Here is an 18584-nt window from a genome sequence, read left to right as displayed (position 1 = left end):
TATGTAATTTAGTAAATAGTGGGCTCTGGTCTTAGCCAATGTGAAGTGTTCCGCTTTATCAACTCCACGAATAGCCTATTATTCATCATCTGGCCAGGAAAACAGAAACTACCCTCAATCTTTCAAATAGAGGGAATTAATTCAGGGAATTGATCACCTTGGTGATAGAAAACAGAGAAACTAAACAAGAGTGGGTGAAGGCTACTCATCATGGTATGAGCTCCAACCTGTGTCCAGCTCCTGGTTCCTGCTCACCACACATTCATCTGATGAGAGGTGGACCATAGATTGCTGGAGGCAAGTAAGGACTCGGGGTAGGTAGTGCTATCGAGCGAGAGCTAGAGCCATGGAGGAGACATGGGCACTGTCAGAGATTGCCTAGGATGCAAGGAGAGAAGGGAAGAAATACGCTAACTTCCCCCTGTAAGGAAACTCTGTTAGGATAACAAAACTTTGCTTGTGTCTTTCAAACACTCCTGTGTTTTGACTCTGAGGGCAGGAATCAGCCATGAGCTAAACTGAATTTTGTTTACTGGGGACTGGCTGACCCATCATAGATCAGATAATATTTACCAGTGGAACAAAGCAAGGTTGTCTTTTTACCTTCTTTTTGGATTATAATGTAAAATGTAATGATTTTATGTAAATTCTGAAGGACTTTGATTTATGCTCTCCTATTTGCCACTCTAGCATAGAAAACAGAAAGCTAATAATAATAATAATAGCTGTACTTACACTTTCTATGTACAAAACCCTAAGAGCTTTACATGTATTAAGGCTTTTAATTCTCAAAACAACTTCATGAGGTAAATACCCTGTGAGTCCATTTTCTGGAAGACAAAGTTGAAGCACAGAGAGGTCAGCTACTAGGCACACTGTTACATATAAATGACACAGTTGTATTTTGGGGTACTAGAAGTGGCCTTTGTAATTAACTCTGCTATGTGGCTATTGCCACAAAGAAGGTCCTCAGATAAACTATTCTAAAATGGCACACTGTTGTCCGATCGGCGTCGCTCAGTGGTTGAGCGTTGACCTATGAACCAGGAGGTCAAGGTTTGATTTCCGGTCAGGGCACACGCCCGGGTTCCTGGCTGGGTCCCCAGTGTGGGGCGTGCAGGAGGCAGCAGATCAATGATTCTCTTTCATCATTGCTGTTTCTATTTTTCTGTCTAAAATCAATAAAAACATTAACGAAATCTTTTTAAAAAATGAAATAAAATGGAACAGTGTTTTCTTAGAGCCATTGCCCACATGCCAGCATCTTAAACCAAGTGGCCATCTTCTCTTACCTGTAGGCACTACCTGGATTCTGGACTCACCTCCTCACCCCCACCCTTGTCCTTTTCAGTCTGTATTCTGCAGAGCTGTCAGTAACCTTTTAAAAACACAACTTCACTTCTCAAAACCCTCCAGTAGCTTTTCATTGTTAGTAAAGTCCTACATCACTGAAAAACATTGCACCCTGGGTTTTTAGTGGACAGGCAAAACCCAGTGCATTTGGAGTGCCATAACTTTCCTGGTATGACTGGGCAGCCATTCATTTACCTACCAGTCTCCTGGTTAAGAAGCATAGCCTTTACCTCTCTTAGACTCAGCGGTCGTGGCAAGCTCTGTAGCGTCAGAAAAGTCATCCTGAAATCATTCTCCCCTCCTGCTTCTGAGAAGAGCCTTGATCCTTGGGCAGTGGAGATCTCCAGAAAGTCTTTTATGTTAGCCTCAACTTACTCCTCGAGACCCCCTGCTGAAGCTTCTGGCAAAGTGACACCCATTTTATAATGTCTGTCTACGGTGTGGTGCTATTTGTTTTGGCTTTTCCTGGGTAAATTTGGTGGGCGGCCAGGGCAATAAAAGGCACTCCTCAGATGTTAGTTGGGAGAGGCAGCGGGGGTGAATCTCTAAGTAGTAGTGAGGTGTGTAGGGCAAAGGAAATTGGCAAAGGACGTCTGTGAGCTAAAAGTCACAACTTATGAGGTTCTATTTGAGCAAGGAGCAAAAGCTAAAAGGATGTTCCAGTGGGCCTTAACATGCTGGGAGAAAGGCCTGGTCTCAGGGTACTTTACATTTCCTCCCTGTGGCAATGCCCCACGCCAGGATTTCAACCTATGTGCTGCTCTTACCTAGCAAAAGCTCTGGTTGTTTCCTATAGGTGATCAATACATAAGAGACAGTGTGGAAAGCTTGGCACTGTCTTTGGGCCATCTAAGTGCATTCATATTTCTGAGAAATAAGAATGAAGATTAATTAGTATGTAAATATAAGGAGTATTCATATTTGCTGATAAATAAAGGGCATGAAAAATACCTTAGGAAACATTTCATAGACTAGTTATAGCTGATCAAAATTACTAGAATAACTCAAAAAAAGTTTTTATTTTTGTTTTAATTGCTTCACAAAGTTGGTGAAGGTGAGATGTGCATGCTTTCTACAACTAGAATAATGTTATTACTAGTTGTCTTATTTTAGCCTAAATAAGTTGCCATAATTCCTCCCAAGACTTCACTTCACTGCTGAAGAATGATATTGAGTCCTATGGGTTTTGTAAAAGAACTTTGAAATCTCTCTCATTGCTTTAGACTTTATGCAGCCAAAATAATTACTGAAGATATTTCAGCCTGACTTTTTTCAATTCAAAGGTCATTCACACTGATTTTTCTTGCTTTGACTTCATGCAAGACATCATTAATTGCATGTGTTATTAAAATGTCAACTCTTCTTTCAAATACTTCATTAATGTACATGTTCATTTAAATAAAAAAAGTTCTAGTACCTCTTAGATGAAGAAAAACTTATTTGTTTTATTGTACCTTGTATTGCAAGATATCACAATATAATTAATACCTCACACATATTTTTCCTTCTTAAATCATTGCCTGGTAAGTACATTTGTCTCATTTTTTCCATAAAGTTGTAGAGGTCTAATTTTGTAGATGGCATGAAAGACTTGCCTCCATGTATACCCACAAGCTCATGCAATTGGAAAGGTCTTCAAGCCACGTCACGGTTTAGCCTGAATCCAGATGGGCCCGCCTCACACTGACAGTTATTCTATTGTTCAGACCCCCTGACACAGACTATCCAGAACATTGTTCTATGGTAGCCAGTCTCATGTTAAATCATCCTTTTGTTGTCATTGTTTTCCTATGGCTTCAGCTGATGTCTAATTTGTTACTAAGAATTGTGCCCATTCTTGCCATAGTTTTGCTTTTGGGAGATAGAACAGCTAAACAAAAGAAATAGTAAGATAGTGATTACTGAGTGAAAATGGAGCAAGAGCTAATGTTTGGTGATATTTTGCTATTTTAGATATTTGAGTGCTTTTTTGAGTATCCATATAGAGATTTATTTGAAATGCATTTAAGGGAAGAATAACTGTGGAAACTTTCCTACAAATGACTAAAATTCTTACGTCAACACAAAGTCATTATTTATCTGGTGTTGATATGAGAACACAACTCTTTTCTCAGTAGAAATGCTCTATTTCTTAAATTAGCTCCTTAAGTCTCTACTTTCTTTCCAATGAATTAAGACATGTTTGCATTTGAAGAATGAGGAGTCTGGAGTTGAAGTCAAATGTACTCAGCAGTATGTAAACACTTTCTGGACTAAGTGCTTCCCTTAGAACTGTGATATTAAAAGCAGTGACTAAATATGTAAAACAATAGCCAAATTATGATAAAAAGTATAAACCTCAAACATAAATCATTACTGTATTGGTGTTTGCATTTAGGGAAGACAAATATTAAATTCTTATATCTTCCTTTTGTTTAATGTTCAATCTGCTTATGTTAAATAGATATTCCTTTTGATTGGGTTTTGCATGTGAATATGAATTTTGAACTTCTACATGTAATATAAATATCAAAAAGCCCTAGCTGGTTTTGCTCAGTGCATACAGCATCGGCCCGCAGACTGAAGAGTCCTGGGTTTGATTCTAATCAAGGGCTCATATCTCAGTTTCAGGCCCGATCCCTGGCCCGGATTGGGGCCCCTGTGGGAGTTAATAAATTGAAGTGTCCTTCTCACATCGATGTTTCTCTCTCTCTGTTTCTACCCCTCTCTTCCACTCTATTTAAAAATCAATGGAAAAGTATCCTTGGGTGAGGATTAACAACAACAACAATATATCAAAAGTGATGCTCATTGTGAAATATCTTGCTTAATCAGTTAATGAACACAAAGTTAAATAAAAGCGATATATATATTTTACCACAAAATATCATTTATTCAGTATATGTGAATTGCGATGTAGTATTAGGCAATCTACTAGGTGGAAGAAACATGGCTTGTGATTTTCAATATAAATAGCCATAATCTGGAATTTTTTCTTTATGGGCCAGTGTAGATGTTTTGAAAAATCTATGAAAATTATGCAAGCTTATATATTTTAGGAAGCTTTGCTTTTTATACATTTCTCTTGCCTGGCCAGTTTGGCTCAGTTGTTGAGCATCGACCTATGAACTAGGAGATGACAGTTTAATTCCCCGTTAGGGCTCATGCCTGGGTTTTGGGCTTGATCTCCAGTAGGGGGCAAGCAGGAGGCAGCCTATCAATGATTATTTCTCATCCTTAATATTTCTTTCTCTTCCTCTCCCTTCCTCTTTCTGAAATTAATTAAAAAATATATGTTTTCAAAAATTTTTTTAAAGAAACACTTCTCTTTTCTTTGATGTTATTGTTCATATTGTGTTTAAAATTTATCATTATGAAAGTAAAATGTTCTTATAATAATCTCAAAAATGTAGACAAGTAGAAAAACATTCCAACATGAGTATAATATTTTGGTGTATTTCTTTCCAGATATTTTATACACAGATTTAAAAATGTTTATAATATATATATATATTCATGGTTCAAAAAAATTGGAAAAAATAAAATTTACCATGAAAATGTGTGTCAATTAATATGAGCTTGATGTATTTGAAAATATCTTTGTAACATGAAAAAACTTCAAGGATATAATATTAAGTGAAAAAATTAAAATATCAAATATTATATAAGTAGTTATATTTAAATATTACACAATACACTTGGAAACATGTTAAAGTTTGACTTAAACCAAAGCCATTTGATCATATTTCTGAACCATATGGTATTAAGAAAAATAATCCAGAATGTTTGAGAGAGACTCAGGTCAAAAGATTCTATTCAGGTTACTACATGTAGAAATTATATTCTTCCTTTTTCTTGGCAATTACTACTAAAAACAAAACTCATACAAGTAAGTTTTGATTCTTAAAAATATGTAATTGAACATTAGTTTTAAAAGAAGCTATCATCCAAGAAAATACAATCTAAAAAATTAGCAAGGGAAAATTTTTCTCTTGATTTTTGGAGCTAGAATGTAGACACAAACTTCCTCCTTCCACATTTCAGTAAATCTGGAATGATCAGTTTTGCAGAATTCAGGGGACTGATTGTACTTTAACATTGACATTTTAATAGTAAGAACTTTTTGATTAAATTCTCCAGAAGATGACCCTGAGATGAAGATTTATGTATAAATATTTGAGATTCATTAAGGACGTGCTCCCGGGAGAAGCAGGTAGGGGAATGGAGAAAGCAGGATTGAAAAGAGGGACAAAATAAGTGAGAGAGAAATTTCAGCCTCAGACCGATTCCACCAGGTACTTTAGAACATAAATTACATCTCAGATTTGTTTCACTTTGAGGCCAAAAATGGGCTGTCAAACTTCCACACAAGTCAGAACTTGGCTCTGGGTTTTCTCCGGAATGCAGCGCCTGCCTCTTGGGCATTTCTGGCTCTCCCTATAAAGAATAAGGACAAATCTTAGCTATGGTAAAGTGTGCTGCTATGAACATAGGGGTGCATATGTCCTTTCTGATTGCTGTTTCTAGTTTCCTGGGATATATTCCCAGGAGTGGGATTTCTGGGTCAAATGGGAGTTCCATTTTTAGTTTTTTGAGGAAACTTCATACTGTTCTCCACAGTGGCTGCACCAGTCTGCATTCCCACCAGCAGTGCACAAGGGTTCCTTTTTCTCCGCACCCTCGCCAGCACTTGTCGTTTGTTGATTTGTTGATGATTGCCATTCTGACAGGTGTGAGATGGTACCGCATTGTTGTTTTGATTTGCATCTCTCAGATGATTAGTGACTTTGAGCATGTTTTCATATGTCTCTTGGCCTTCCTCATGTCCTCTTTTGAAAAGTATCTATTTAGGTCTGTTACCCATTTTTTGATTGGGTTGTTTATCTTTCTTTCGTTAAGTTGTATGAGTTCACTGTAAATGTTGGAGATTAAACCCTTATCGGTGATAACATTGGCAAATATGTTCTCCCATGCAGTGGGCTTTCTTGTTGTTTTGTTGATAGTTTCTTTTGCTGTACAGACTAAGTGCCCATCAGCAGATGAGTGTATTAAAAAACTGTGGTACATCTACACAATGGAATACTATGCTGCAGTAAAAAAGAAAGAATTCTTACCATTTGCAACAGCATAGATGGAACCGGAGAGCATTATGCTAAGCGAAATAAGCCAGTCAGAGAAAGATAAATATCACATGATCTCACTCATTTGTGGAATATAATGAACAACATAAACTGATGAACAAAAACAGATCCAGAGACAGAGAAGCATCAATCAGACCATCAAATCTCAGAGGAAAGGTAGGGGAGGGTGGGGGTAAGTGGGAGAGATCAACCAAAGGACTTTTATGCATGCATATAAGCCTAGCCAATGGACACAGACACCAGAGGGGTGAGGGCATGAGTGAGGGGATGAGGGGGAAATGGAGATGATAAGGACTCATATGTAATACCTTAATCAATAAAGAATAAAATAAATTTTAAAAAGAATAAGGACAAAAGGGACTCCAGCAGCTTAAAGTCAGTCCTCTGAAGAGAGGATCCAAGGGGATCTGGGTGATCCCTAGGGATGTTTGTTACACATGACTGTCACAAGCCTGCCACAGATGTGCATTTAAGCTGAAAAATGTGATTCTCTGTGTTTTGTTGGGCCAAAGCATCTGTGATAAGGGTTCAACAGTCAGACAGAGTTTACAAGTCCAAGGATGTATTTTGAGCTTGCCCATATTCATAGAAACTGTGACTGGAAATTGGAGTTGAAGGTAGTGGTGGGGAATCCTTTGCTATACACGATCAGTAGTGAAAAGAGAATAATACCAATTCTTTTGAAGCATAGGAAGAAGAGAGGAGAAAAGTAAAATAATTAAGAAAACCCCCGAAGTATCTGTTACGGGAGGATGGCAGGTTCAGGTAAATTGCGCCATTGCCCAGACTCCAGAGGAAGGTTGGTCAGAAAATTCTCAGCTCACACTTGGAATAGTTTCCATGTGAGTGCGGAGAACTTGACTCGCGCCCCAGGCTGGAAAGGAGCCTGACTCTCTAGGGGCTTAGGAAATCTACAGAGGTAAAAGTCAGAGGAGGCCTGGGATGATGGTAGGCCCAGCACGAAAGGACAGTGACCCTGGGTCAAGACCAAAGGAGGGGCCAGCTGCCTCCAAGGGGAACAAAAGTGAGGCCATCCAAGAACAGACTGTTGAAGGCTTTAAACGTGTGCCAAGTTTATTGAGGAATGTGAGACTGTGTCCTTGCAAATTACCTCAAGGCTATATAATTTGTGTCTGGAGTTTTCTCACACAGTAATAGACATTCTGAGCCTTTTCAAACGTTTTCGTCTATGGGCCTGTAATCCTAAATGAGTGGTGTATGTTAATGCATACTGAAGGCGCTGTGTTCCTATGGACAGCACAACAGTTGGGTATTGCTGGGAGAAGGGGTAAAAGACAATGACCTCCCTGTGTGGTCTTAGGGCCTCCTGCATTGTGATTGCCCAGAAACATGTCCAAAGCAAGTGTGTGTGGGGGAAGCCATCAATGAGAGTCTTTTATTTATGCCTTAAATTTGAGCGCTCCATTTGGAAACTGTATGTCTTGTAGTCACTATTGGTATAGTGGCAAACTATATTAAAAAAAATCGTAGCTGATAATAATTATGTCTCCAACATAGTTAGATAATAAACTTGCTTTGTATATATTCTAGCCAACTGCATTTTTAACATTAAAAAAGAAATAACAGAAAGCTAAGAAAGGAGGCTACTTGATGATGGTATTTTCACTTCATTTTATTTTTGCACCCAGGGAAATAAGTATAATTAGTAAGTCTCATTTACTTCCAAGAGCTATCTCCATCAACTTATATAATTCTTTAAGTTGGACACAGATATTGGTTAAAGGATAACATTTTTTTTGTAAGAACCACAAAATTATGAGCTCACACATTTTTTAATGCTAAAAAAAAAAAGAAGAAGAAGAAGAAGAAGAAGAAGAAGAAGAAGAAGAAGAAGAAGAAGAAGAAGAAGAAGAAGATCCAAAAAGTTCAGACTATGCAGTTTATTCCCTGTAGCTCCGGAAGGGTATTTGTGATTAGATTCCCTCCCTCTTTTCCCCTCAGGGAGGATACTCCAAAAGTGTTTTGTTCTTTTAAAAATATTTTTCTTGTGGAAAATTACAAATATACCTACAGGAAAAAAGTAGTGTAATAAACACCCATAATATCCTTGTCACTCAGGTATATAAAAATTATCAACTTATGGACAATTTTGTTTCATGAATATCTTCATCCACATCTAGTTTTACCTGACCGATCATTTTGAAGCAAATCTCACCCACAAATAATTCAGTGTATATCTGTAAAAGATGGGTACAGCACATCTCTCTTAAGTTTCTTCTTATCAAGTTTCCTTTTTTCTCTCTTCCCTTCCTCCCTCCCTCCCTCTGTACCTTCCTACCTTCCTCTCTTTTTCTCCCTTTCTCTGCCTGCCTTTTTTTTTTTTTTTTGCAATTTATTGTTGAAGTAATTGAGTTATTTGCTCCATAGAATTTTTCCATAGTGTGAATTTCTCATTCCAATGGTGTCATTTAATAGGTTTCTCTGTCCTCTTTCTTTTCTAAAAATTATAACTTAGATTTAGAGTTTTTATAATTCAAGTTTAATCCCCACCCCACCCCCAGACTACTTGATAGGCAGGGTTGCAGTTTTCTATTGATAACAAATAATATCTGGTTATCTCTTTTTGTAGTGTTGGCAGCTATTAATGATCAATGCTTACATTCATTCATTCATTAGGGGTCAGAAAATGGCAATATTTGAATTCCAGCTTTCCCTTTTCATTATTTGGATTGATTTAATAAAGAGAAACTCCCTTCCATCAATTCTTTGGTTACCCAGTAGTACAGCTTGTAAGGAAAGACTACAAAAATGCTTGATTTTCTCCTTGTTTGTTTTCAGATTAATGTATTAATTCCTTTGAATCTTTCAAAGATGATGAGTTTTTGTGTGTTTTTAACACATACAAGATTTATTTTAAGCTACTGTTGTTATTATCTTGATTGATACTCATATTGTCCCATCTTTGAACAATGCAGGCAAACCTCTTTAAGTTGACTTCCAAGTTCTTTTGATGGTTCTACTTCTTTGTTTTCTATCATCAAATAGTACTCCATTCTTATCTTACACATTTTCGGTCCCACTTCTGCATTAAGCCATATCTCCCAGGAGCCTTGGTTCCGTTCAGTAGGAAGGGTTTTGGAGACCACAGTTTTGGTTTTGCTGTGCTCTGTAGATTATGCACTGGTCATTGCTTCTAGGCCTTTGCAGTGGACAGAGCTAGACAATAAGTTTTTAATTCTTTTATGATAAAATGTTTTTTGAATTGGGTATTTTCAATTCAATTTTAGGATTATAGGAATTTTACAAAATTTTATTGATGTTATATCTACATCCCATGTCCAAAATCCTAATTTTTAAGGACATCATTATAATTACTTATTTTCCTTGAGCCACAATATGCATATAATATCCTTGAAATAACAATGCCTATACCAACACAAATATCATCAATACAGTTATATAAAAGTGCGTGGTTTTTTAAATGTTCTTTTTGTCCTTAAAGTATATCTTTCTTAGGATATACAGCCAAAATAATGTTTTAAAGTCATTTAGAACAGTTCTCTCTCCCTCCCTAGAGATTGAAAATGGGGTTGAAAGTTCAATCTTCTAATTATGCCTTGGCTTCCTTTTTCCTTTTTCTTTCTTTTCTTTTCTTTTTTTCTTTTTCTTTTCTTTTCTTTTTTTTTTTTTTTTTTGTGTGTGTGTGTGTGTTTGCCTTGGCCTTTCTGGTGACTAACTCCGAACTTGAAACTATCTAGGTGCCTCTAGCCACCAGTCATCTGATTAGCACCTCCCCCCCCCAAAAAAAATACTCTTAATCCAAGATTCCAAGGGTCTTAGCTCTTATGTCAGGAATTTCAGTCAAAATCAAATATATTAGAACAAGCAATGATCCTAGCATCCTTATCACTTAAAAAATTCCAAGGATTTTAGGAGCTGTGTCAGGAACTGGAGGCAGAAACCCACTATATATTTCTTATTATGTCATATAATAACATTATCCTCAAAGGAAAATGATTGGAAAACAATTAACCAAAATATTAATAGTGTGGTAATTTTCTTTTTCCTTTTATGCTTTGTTCTTCCATTTTTATTTACAACTAGAGGCCCGGTGCACAAAATTCGTGCATGGGGGGGGGGAATGTCCCTCAGCCCAGCCTGCACCATCTCTAATCTGGGACCCCTCTCACAATCCTGTACTGCTCGCTCCCAACTGCTCGCCTGCCTGCCTTCCTGTTTGCCCCTAACCGCTTCTGCCTGCCAGCCTGATCACACCCTAACCACTCCCCTGCCAGCCTGATTGATGTCTAACTGTTCCCTTGCCAGCCTGCTTGCCCCTAACTGCCCTCCCCTTCAGGCCTAGTCACCCCTAACTGCCCTCCCCTGCAGGCCTGGTCCCTCCCAACTGCCCTTCCCTACAGGCCTGGTCACCCCCAACTTCCCTCCTCTGCTGGCCTAGTCCCCCACCCCAACAGCCCTCCCCTGCAGTCTTGATTGCCCCCAACTGCCCTCCCTTGCAGGCCTGGTCCCTCCCAACTGCCCTCCCCTGCTGGCCATCTTGTGGTGGCCATCTTGTGTCCACATGGGGGCAGGATCTTTGACCACATGGGGGCAGCCATCTTGTGTGTTGGAGTTATGGTCAATTTGCATATTACTCTTTTATTAGATAGGATAGAGGCCTGGTGCACGGGTGGGGGCCAGCTGGTTTGCCCTGAAGGGTGTCCCAGATCAGGGTGGGGGTTCCTTTGGGGCGTTGGGCGGTCTGGGCGAGGGGCCTGTGGTGGTTTGCAGACCAGCCACACCCCCCAGTGACCCAAGCAGAGGCCCTGGTATCTGGGATTTATTTGTCTTCTACAATTGAAACTTTGTAGCCTGGAGCGGAGCCAAGCCTTCTGCTCACTCCGGAGCAGCAGCCATTTCTGTTGGGATTTATTTACCTTCTATAATTGAAACTTTGTAGCATTGAGTGGAGGTCTAGGCCAGCAAGGGCAGGTGGAAAGCTTGGCTTCCTCCATTGCCTGGGAAACCCAAGCCTCCCTCCTGCTCTCTGTGGCCGCAGCCATCTTGGTTGGGTTTATTTGCATATTTGCTCCTGATTGGCTTGTGGGCATGGCTTGTGGGTGTAGCGGAGGTACAGTCAATTTGCATATTACTCTTTTATTAGATAGGAGGTGTACTTTATAATTTTATAATTAAAATACTTTAAAATACATGAGTGAATTGTAGTTAATTCAAAACTAGAAGATAGTTTGTGTAAAATAGTTTATCTTGAGTTGACAGCTTTTATTAAAACTGTTGAAAAATATCAAATATATTTGGCTATATAAAATAAAAACTTCATTAGATAAAATGATCATTAACAAAATTAAAAGGTAAATACCAAATTTATTTATTTGTAAAGGCATGATATTTTTTTGTTAATTCATCAAGAAAAAAGCAAAAACCCTAATGACAGAAAATAAGTAAATGTAATACAGTACATAATCATTCAAATTATCAATAATTTGGATCTACTTACCATTGGAAAAACACTCACAGTAACCTAACATACAATGATTTCTTCATTTTACAGAGGAAGAAAATGAGATCAGAGAGATTAAATCACTTGCTTACATGAATAAGGACCAAGTTGAGATTCATCCTTCTTACTTTGGACTTAGGCCTTGTCACACTAATGATGGGAGAAACCCCAGTGGCCTTCACCTTGATCTGGCTTTTTCTGGCTCACCCTCATAGTTAAGAGTTGTTGAAGTTAGAACAAAGAATATTGGGCTTCTCTGAATACCAGACCCTCACAAAATTTAAAGTCTGTGACTCAGTTATTGCTTGGTTCTCAATAGAGCATACTTCTTTCATTAACCTTTTAATGTTAACAATGGAATTACATGTTCCTCTTTATTAAACTAAAATGCATTTTAAGCTTTAACCTAATTAAAGAGTATGTCTTATGATAGTGGATATTTTGTTAATCAACTACGTATTCAATCTAGAGGCAACATAAAGAATATTTTTGATGCCTTTCATGCATTTATCTATGTTCTCTTGATGCATTTAAAATAAATACTATGTTCAGGCTTTAAACATTTATTGTAGCGACACTCCTCTCCATCCTCCCCCCCCCCATTTGTTTGATAACAGATATGATAAAAAATTTAAAGTAAATTAATTCCCATGGTAAAAAAGTTCTGACTTACTCATTAGGGCTTTTTACATACAGACTAGAAATCAATAGGATGTCTTAAAGGTTCTTTTGCCCTGGCCAGTGTGGTTCAGTTGTTTGGGTGTTGTCCCAAGTACTGAAAGGTTGCTGGTTTGATTCCTGGTCAGGGCACATGCTATTATGCTCTTAGGGAATTTTCTCCAATCAAAGGGGACAATTAAAGAGTTATGGATCTATTTAGCACATTATTAAACAGTTTGCCTGTGTTTCCTGCAAATATATTTCCCTTAAGTAGAAAATCAGGAATGATGACAACAAGGAAGAGAATGAGAACTGGTCTTGCATGCTGGTCAGCAGTGGCAGCAATAAATTCCTGCATACACCCAATGGTAGTGTTAGTCTAAAAATAAAAGTATTCATTTGAGATAACAAAAGAAGAGCTATTTGGGAAGCACTGGTTAAGGCAGAAACCCAAATATGGTTCTGATTAGGAGTGTGAAGGCAAGTGTTTTTTATGAGAAGGGGATGGGGGAGGGGGAATGACACGAATAGAAGGAAGGCATTTCTGTTGGTGTTAAGTCAAGGGAGTAATTTCTATAGGTACAAATAAGCTAAGTTATTCCTCAACTGTACATGACAGAGCTAATCCTAAAGAATGTCTTTAATTTTCAGTCTGGTAGTCAGAATGTCTGCTTTCCTGTTAGCTTTGCAAACAGTTGTTTAGAATACAATGTTGACCTAGTCCAGAGGTTATTTTGTCCAGTTTAAACATTCCAAAGGTTTGAAGAGTAAGATGTGTAAGGCAGTTCCTCTGGAAATGTCTGTTCTGACTCCATTTTGAAGTGCCTCTGTTTATATTATTTTTCACCGTAGAATAAGTGCAGTTGTTAAAGGATCCTTCTAACTCTCTGTGAGCTCCCATCTTTTTGTGTGACCTAGTCCTAGAAATCTGATACTTTGTGGTGCTGCTCCATATCTGCCTATTGTCTCCCCTGTTTAATATTTATTTAGGAAAAATAAAAAGACACGCAAAAATATATAATGAAGGCATTCCATAAGAGCTCTGTATTTTATTTAATCAGAGCACCCACGGCAGTAGGGAAGCTCAGTATTAGGGCAGACCTTAAAGATCACCAAGTTGAATGCTTATACAGCACACGACTTGCTCCTACCACACTGTGGGGATTTGTCTGCCCAACCTTTAAGTTGTTCCAGGCACAGAAGGCTCACTGAGTTCCAGAGTAGCTTATGCCACCATTGGTCATCTCTAATTGTTAGAAAGCTCTTATTTATACTTGGATTGTTCCTCCTATTAATTGTCAGACCCATAGCCTTGCAGAAGAAAAGTTATGGTCTACTGGAGAAGGCTGGGGAGACCTTTTATGAAAGAAGACATTTGAGCAACATATTAAATCCTGCTGGGATTTAGGGAAGTGGAGAGAAGTGGGGAAGGTAGCATTCTTATCCTCTTATTGTGACCCAGCGTTATGGGATGTCTATATTTTAAATACTGAAGAGCAATAAACAATATCAGCTGCCGTGGTAGCATTCCATGGAGGATGTCTGAAAAAATGAGTAAATAGACTTTTCAGATTCCCCTCACTTATAAAGCAGATGATTATCCACCCACTACAGCCGGGCCTGATCTAATCTAATTCTGAAAGACCAGCTTGCGAAGATAATAGGCGTTACAAAGCTTTTGTTTTGAGAATAGAACAGGTGTTGGGGTAAGAACCTACAATGGCTGAAAATATGCAACAGGGACCTGTGAAAGCACAGATCTAAACCATGTGGGTTCACTATGTGGAGAAACCACAGTAGAAGCTGGTCAACCTTCTGTGACCCATTGGGGTAGAACAGCTCCCTGGTACTTTTATGCATGGCGGATGCCTTCTGGGCTTCTCTTTTAATGGAAAGCAGGCACCAGGGATGTAATTCAGAATGTAAATAAGAAGATACATATATGTAAGAAAATGAAAAAAAAATATGCATGTGTTGACAGCTTCCATCTGAATTCTTTTTAGGACCAGAAGGACAAAGTGGGGTAAAGTGGGAGAGGGTCCTCTAAAGGCATGGAGGTGCTGGCACGTCACTGAGGAAGTCAGAGGGAAAAAATTGCTCGCTAATCTGAAGAAGGAGATGGAAAATGAGAGAAGTAAAGGAAACCCTTAGGTGGTGAATTCTGAAGATTGGCTGAAGGCTGTGTTTTGGGATGTGATCCTTTCTTGTAACCACTCTAAATCTTCAAAAGATGCAACAGCAATAGTTACACAATGCATGATGTGAGCGGACTTTTATGGAAACTGATGACGGGATTGTGTTTTGTATCAGTCCATAAAGTTTTAAGATTCAAAGCAAAACAACACTAGTTTTTTATGGTCTAGAGAAACATGAGAAAGTAAGCCAGAAGAATTTGCCAAAATTATGGAATAGGGTCCTGACTGGAATGGGTTTACGATCAGGTTTAACCATATCACCTGGGGGGCAGGGATTCCTCAGCTGGCATTTAGGTTACACATACTGAATCACCTGTTCCAAAGAAATTTTTCACCTGAAGCCCTTATTTTTAATTTCTTATTTTCTTGTTTAAAATGTCTACATTGAAAGGTCAGATTGTCTTCTAGAATAGGGAGCACCTTCTGAGTGTTCCCTGGGCCCTATTTTTCTAAATACTTAAAGTTAATTATCTTGTCTATTCTTACAGCTTTTTAAACAAACGAAAATTTATTTTGAAATGCCTTGAGACATAGAGCACATAAAACCCAAGGTCATATTACTCAACTTCCATTTTGCTTATATCTTGCAGATGGAGAAATAATAGTTAAAAGGTGTCACTCAGAAAAAAACAGTTTTTAGCACTTCACCAAAATGCAAAATTGTATAAGAAAAGTCAGAAGTCACCCAAAGGCTGCCAGTTGGGGATAAAATAATTTTTTCCCTCAGAAGATGCTTCACTATTTTTTTTCTCTCAGAACCTAACGAATTAAAGAATGTTATTATCAGAGGTGACTATAAGAAGCCTGGGCTGGATTCATTGTTTTAATACTGGCCTGTTGTCCTCTGGCCAGGTAAAGCTTAAACATAATGAATACATAGCTGCCATTGTGCCTTGGAAATAAACATTTCCAAAGTCTTTCAAATTTTAAACTGCAAACTGATATGTTGCCTGAGGTGTTATCTTATATTGTTGTCTGCGTGTTCCTAAACCACCTCTTGTTTTTAGTGCTCGATCAAATTACTGAGCTGTCTGCTGAGATTAAGCAAAGTGATAATTACACCTAAACCATAAATACATTTCAGTTTAAAGTTTTGACACTTTGTTTTTTTACAAATAATATTAAATGAAGGGGTTAATGTAAGTTTTCTTGGTGAGGTATACATTTAAGTTAAGTACATCTTAGATAAATTCAAGTGATTTAATGTTTATCAGTCACCTTGAATGAGTAAAATGAGCATACAGTGGCAAAAACAAAACACAACTAAATATGACATAGTCTTAGGTTCAAGGAGCTTACAATTTAAAAAGATAAAGTAAATGTTTATTTAGCAGTCAAAACAAGTAAAGAGATGTGTACTGATTGGTATGTACTTGAAGATCTTTTTAAGAATTTCAAAATATTTCTCTGTAGGTTCTGTGCATAATAAAACAAAAGAAGGAACCCAACTTAGTTATATAAATCAGCTTGTTGGACAAATGCATCACATTAAATTGCTAATGACAATCATTATAGCTAGAATAATCCAATAAAATAATATGTATGCCTTTGATACAATTAACCATTTTATACCATCACTCTTTCTTCAAATACGTAAGTGCTTACTACATTCGAGGCACCATGCCATGGGCTATAAAGAATAAAAAGAGGCTTTAAAACACATTGTCTGGCCCAGCCAGCATGACTCAGTGGTTGAGCATTGACCTATGAACCAGGAAGTCATGGCTCAATTCGCGGTCAGGGCACATGCCTGGGTTGTGGGCTCAATCCCCAGTGTGGGGCATGCAGGAGGCCACCAATCAATGATTCTCTCTCATCACTGATTTCTCTCTCTCTCTCTCTCTCTCTCTCTCTCTCTCTCTCTCTCTCTCTCCCCCCCTCCCTCCCTTCCTCTCTGAAATGAATAAAAATATATTTTAAAAACACACATTGTCTGTCCTCAAGGAACTTTTAATTTGGTTGGGCAAAAAAGGGTACTTCATACAACATAACTATGAGAATGACAGAATTGCAAAGGAGAAAGAACTAAATTGCAGCTAAAGTTGTCAGGCATGGCACAGGGAGAAAGAAGATAAAAGTGTTGATAGAATTTTGAAGGGGCGAAGGGGGAATGGGCATTTCAGATGAGAAAATGGAAAGAATTCAGGGGCAAAAGCTAAAGGGGTACAGAGCAGTTTTGGTATAAAGTAATGCTTTAGCGATGTTAGTTAGAATAAGGGTTCTCCTCCTGCAGTCATGGGAGATAAGGCCAGAAGGACACACTGAGGTCATATTATGAAAGCTTTGAATATAGGCTATAGAGTTTGTACTTTATCCTGTAAGTGCAAGAGTTTCATGGAAAGCTTTGGAGCAAAAAAAAAAAAAAAGTGGTATTATCAAAGCATGCATTTAATAAGATAATTCTTGAAGTGATGCACAAAATCATCTTGAAGGGAGAAGAGCCTGAAGGCAGAATGCTCAGGTAAGAGATCATGGCATTAGTTTAGGTGTGAGGTGGTAAGGACCAGCATTAAGTGGAAGTGAGGAAGGCAGGACAGACTAAATCTGCATGTGCCCTTTAAAAAAATAATAAAATAAAGCATTTAACATGTTGCTATAAATATATAAAATAAAATTTCCAAAGCTAAATTTACTGGTAATCTTTATTGTTGAAAAGCAGAGGTTAGTGGAATGACTATGAAAGTATCCTATAAAAAAACCATGAATTTTTATCTGCATGATGAGTATAACCCAGTTTTACTTCTGTTCCCTGAATAATGTTCCAATTAAGACATTCCGTTGAGAGTTTAGTCTGGTGTATTTTCTTTCTTCTCATATTAAGAGCTGAGAAGCACAGGTAATCTTCCCTGAACGCATGTAGGTTCTGAGCCAAGCTTTCATTTTAACCACTGCAGCTGTGTTGACTTTACATTATAATTTCTACTAGAGGCCCAGTGCACAAAATTCGTGCTGTGTGTGTGGGGGGGGGGGGGGGGCGGGGAGGGGGGTTTCCCTTAGCCTGGCCTGCACCCTCTCCAATCCGGGACCATGTCTGACTGCCGGTTTAGGCCCTGGTTTGCGAGACATCCCTCTTGCAATCCGGGACCACTGGCTTCTAACCACTTGCCTGCCTACCAGCTTGATCACCGTCTAACCGCTCCCCTGCCAGCCTGATGGCCCCCATGCCCTCCCCTGCCAGCCTGATGGCCCCCAACTGCCCTCCCCAGCCAACCTCCTGGCCCCCAACTGCCCTCCCTGGCAGCCTCATGGCCCCCAACTGCCCTCCCCTGCTGGCCTGATTGCCCCTAACCCCCTCTGCCTCGGCCCCCACCACCGTGGCTTTGTCCGGAAGGAAGTCAGACAGTAGGAAGATGTCCGGTCTCCCAGCCTAATTAGCATATTATCCTTTTATTAGTATAGATTTTCTCCTTTGTTAACTCTCTTCTCCTCTTACTCTTCATAAACCTTACCATCTTGGTTCCTCCTTTCCCCTCAGTAAGCATCACCAAATGATTTTTCAAAGAGGCAAAGGATGAATACACTTAATAAGTGCCAATAGCTCTCCCTCCTGCCTCCTGCCTGTTTCTTCCCTGAGCTCCAATATGGCATTTCTTCATCTTGCTTGTATTTTGCCCAGCCTCTAAACAGATGGCCCCAGCTAGCATCTCTCTTATGTCCAACCCCCTACCTTCTTTAATTGCAGCACCGTCACCTATCTGGGAACTTTCTGAAATTTAAATTCTCGGGCCTCACCCCTAGGGTACTTCTCAACCCTAAACCCTAGAGGTGAGGCCA

Source organism: Cnephaeus nilssonii (genome assembly GCF_951640355.1).
Source record: "Cnephaeus nilssonii genome assembly, chromosome: 10".
NCBI lineage: Eukaryota > Metazoa > Chordata > Mammalia > Chiroptera > Vespertilionidae > Cnephaeus > Cnephaeus nilssonii.
The sequence above is the reverse complement of the archived record's forward strand: the minus strand, read 5'-3'. Positions refer to the sequence as shown.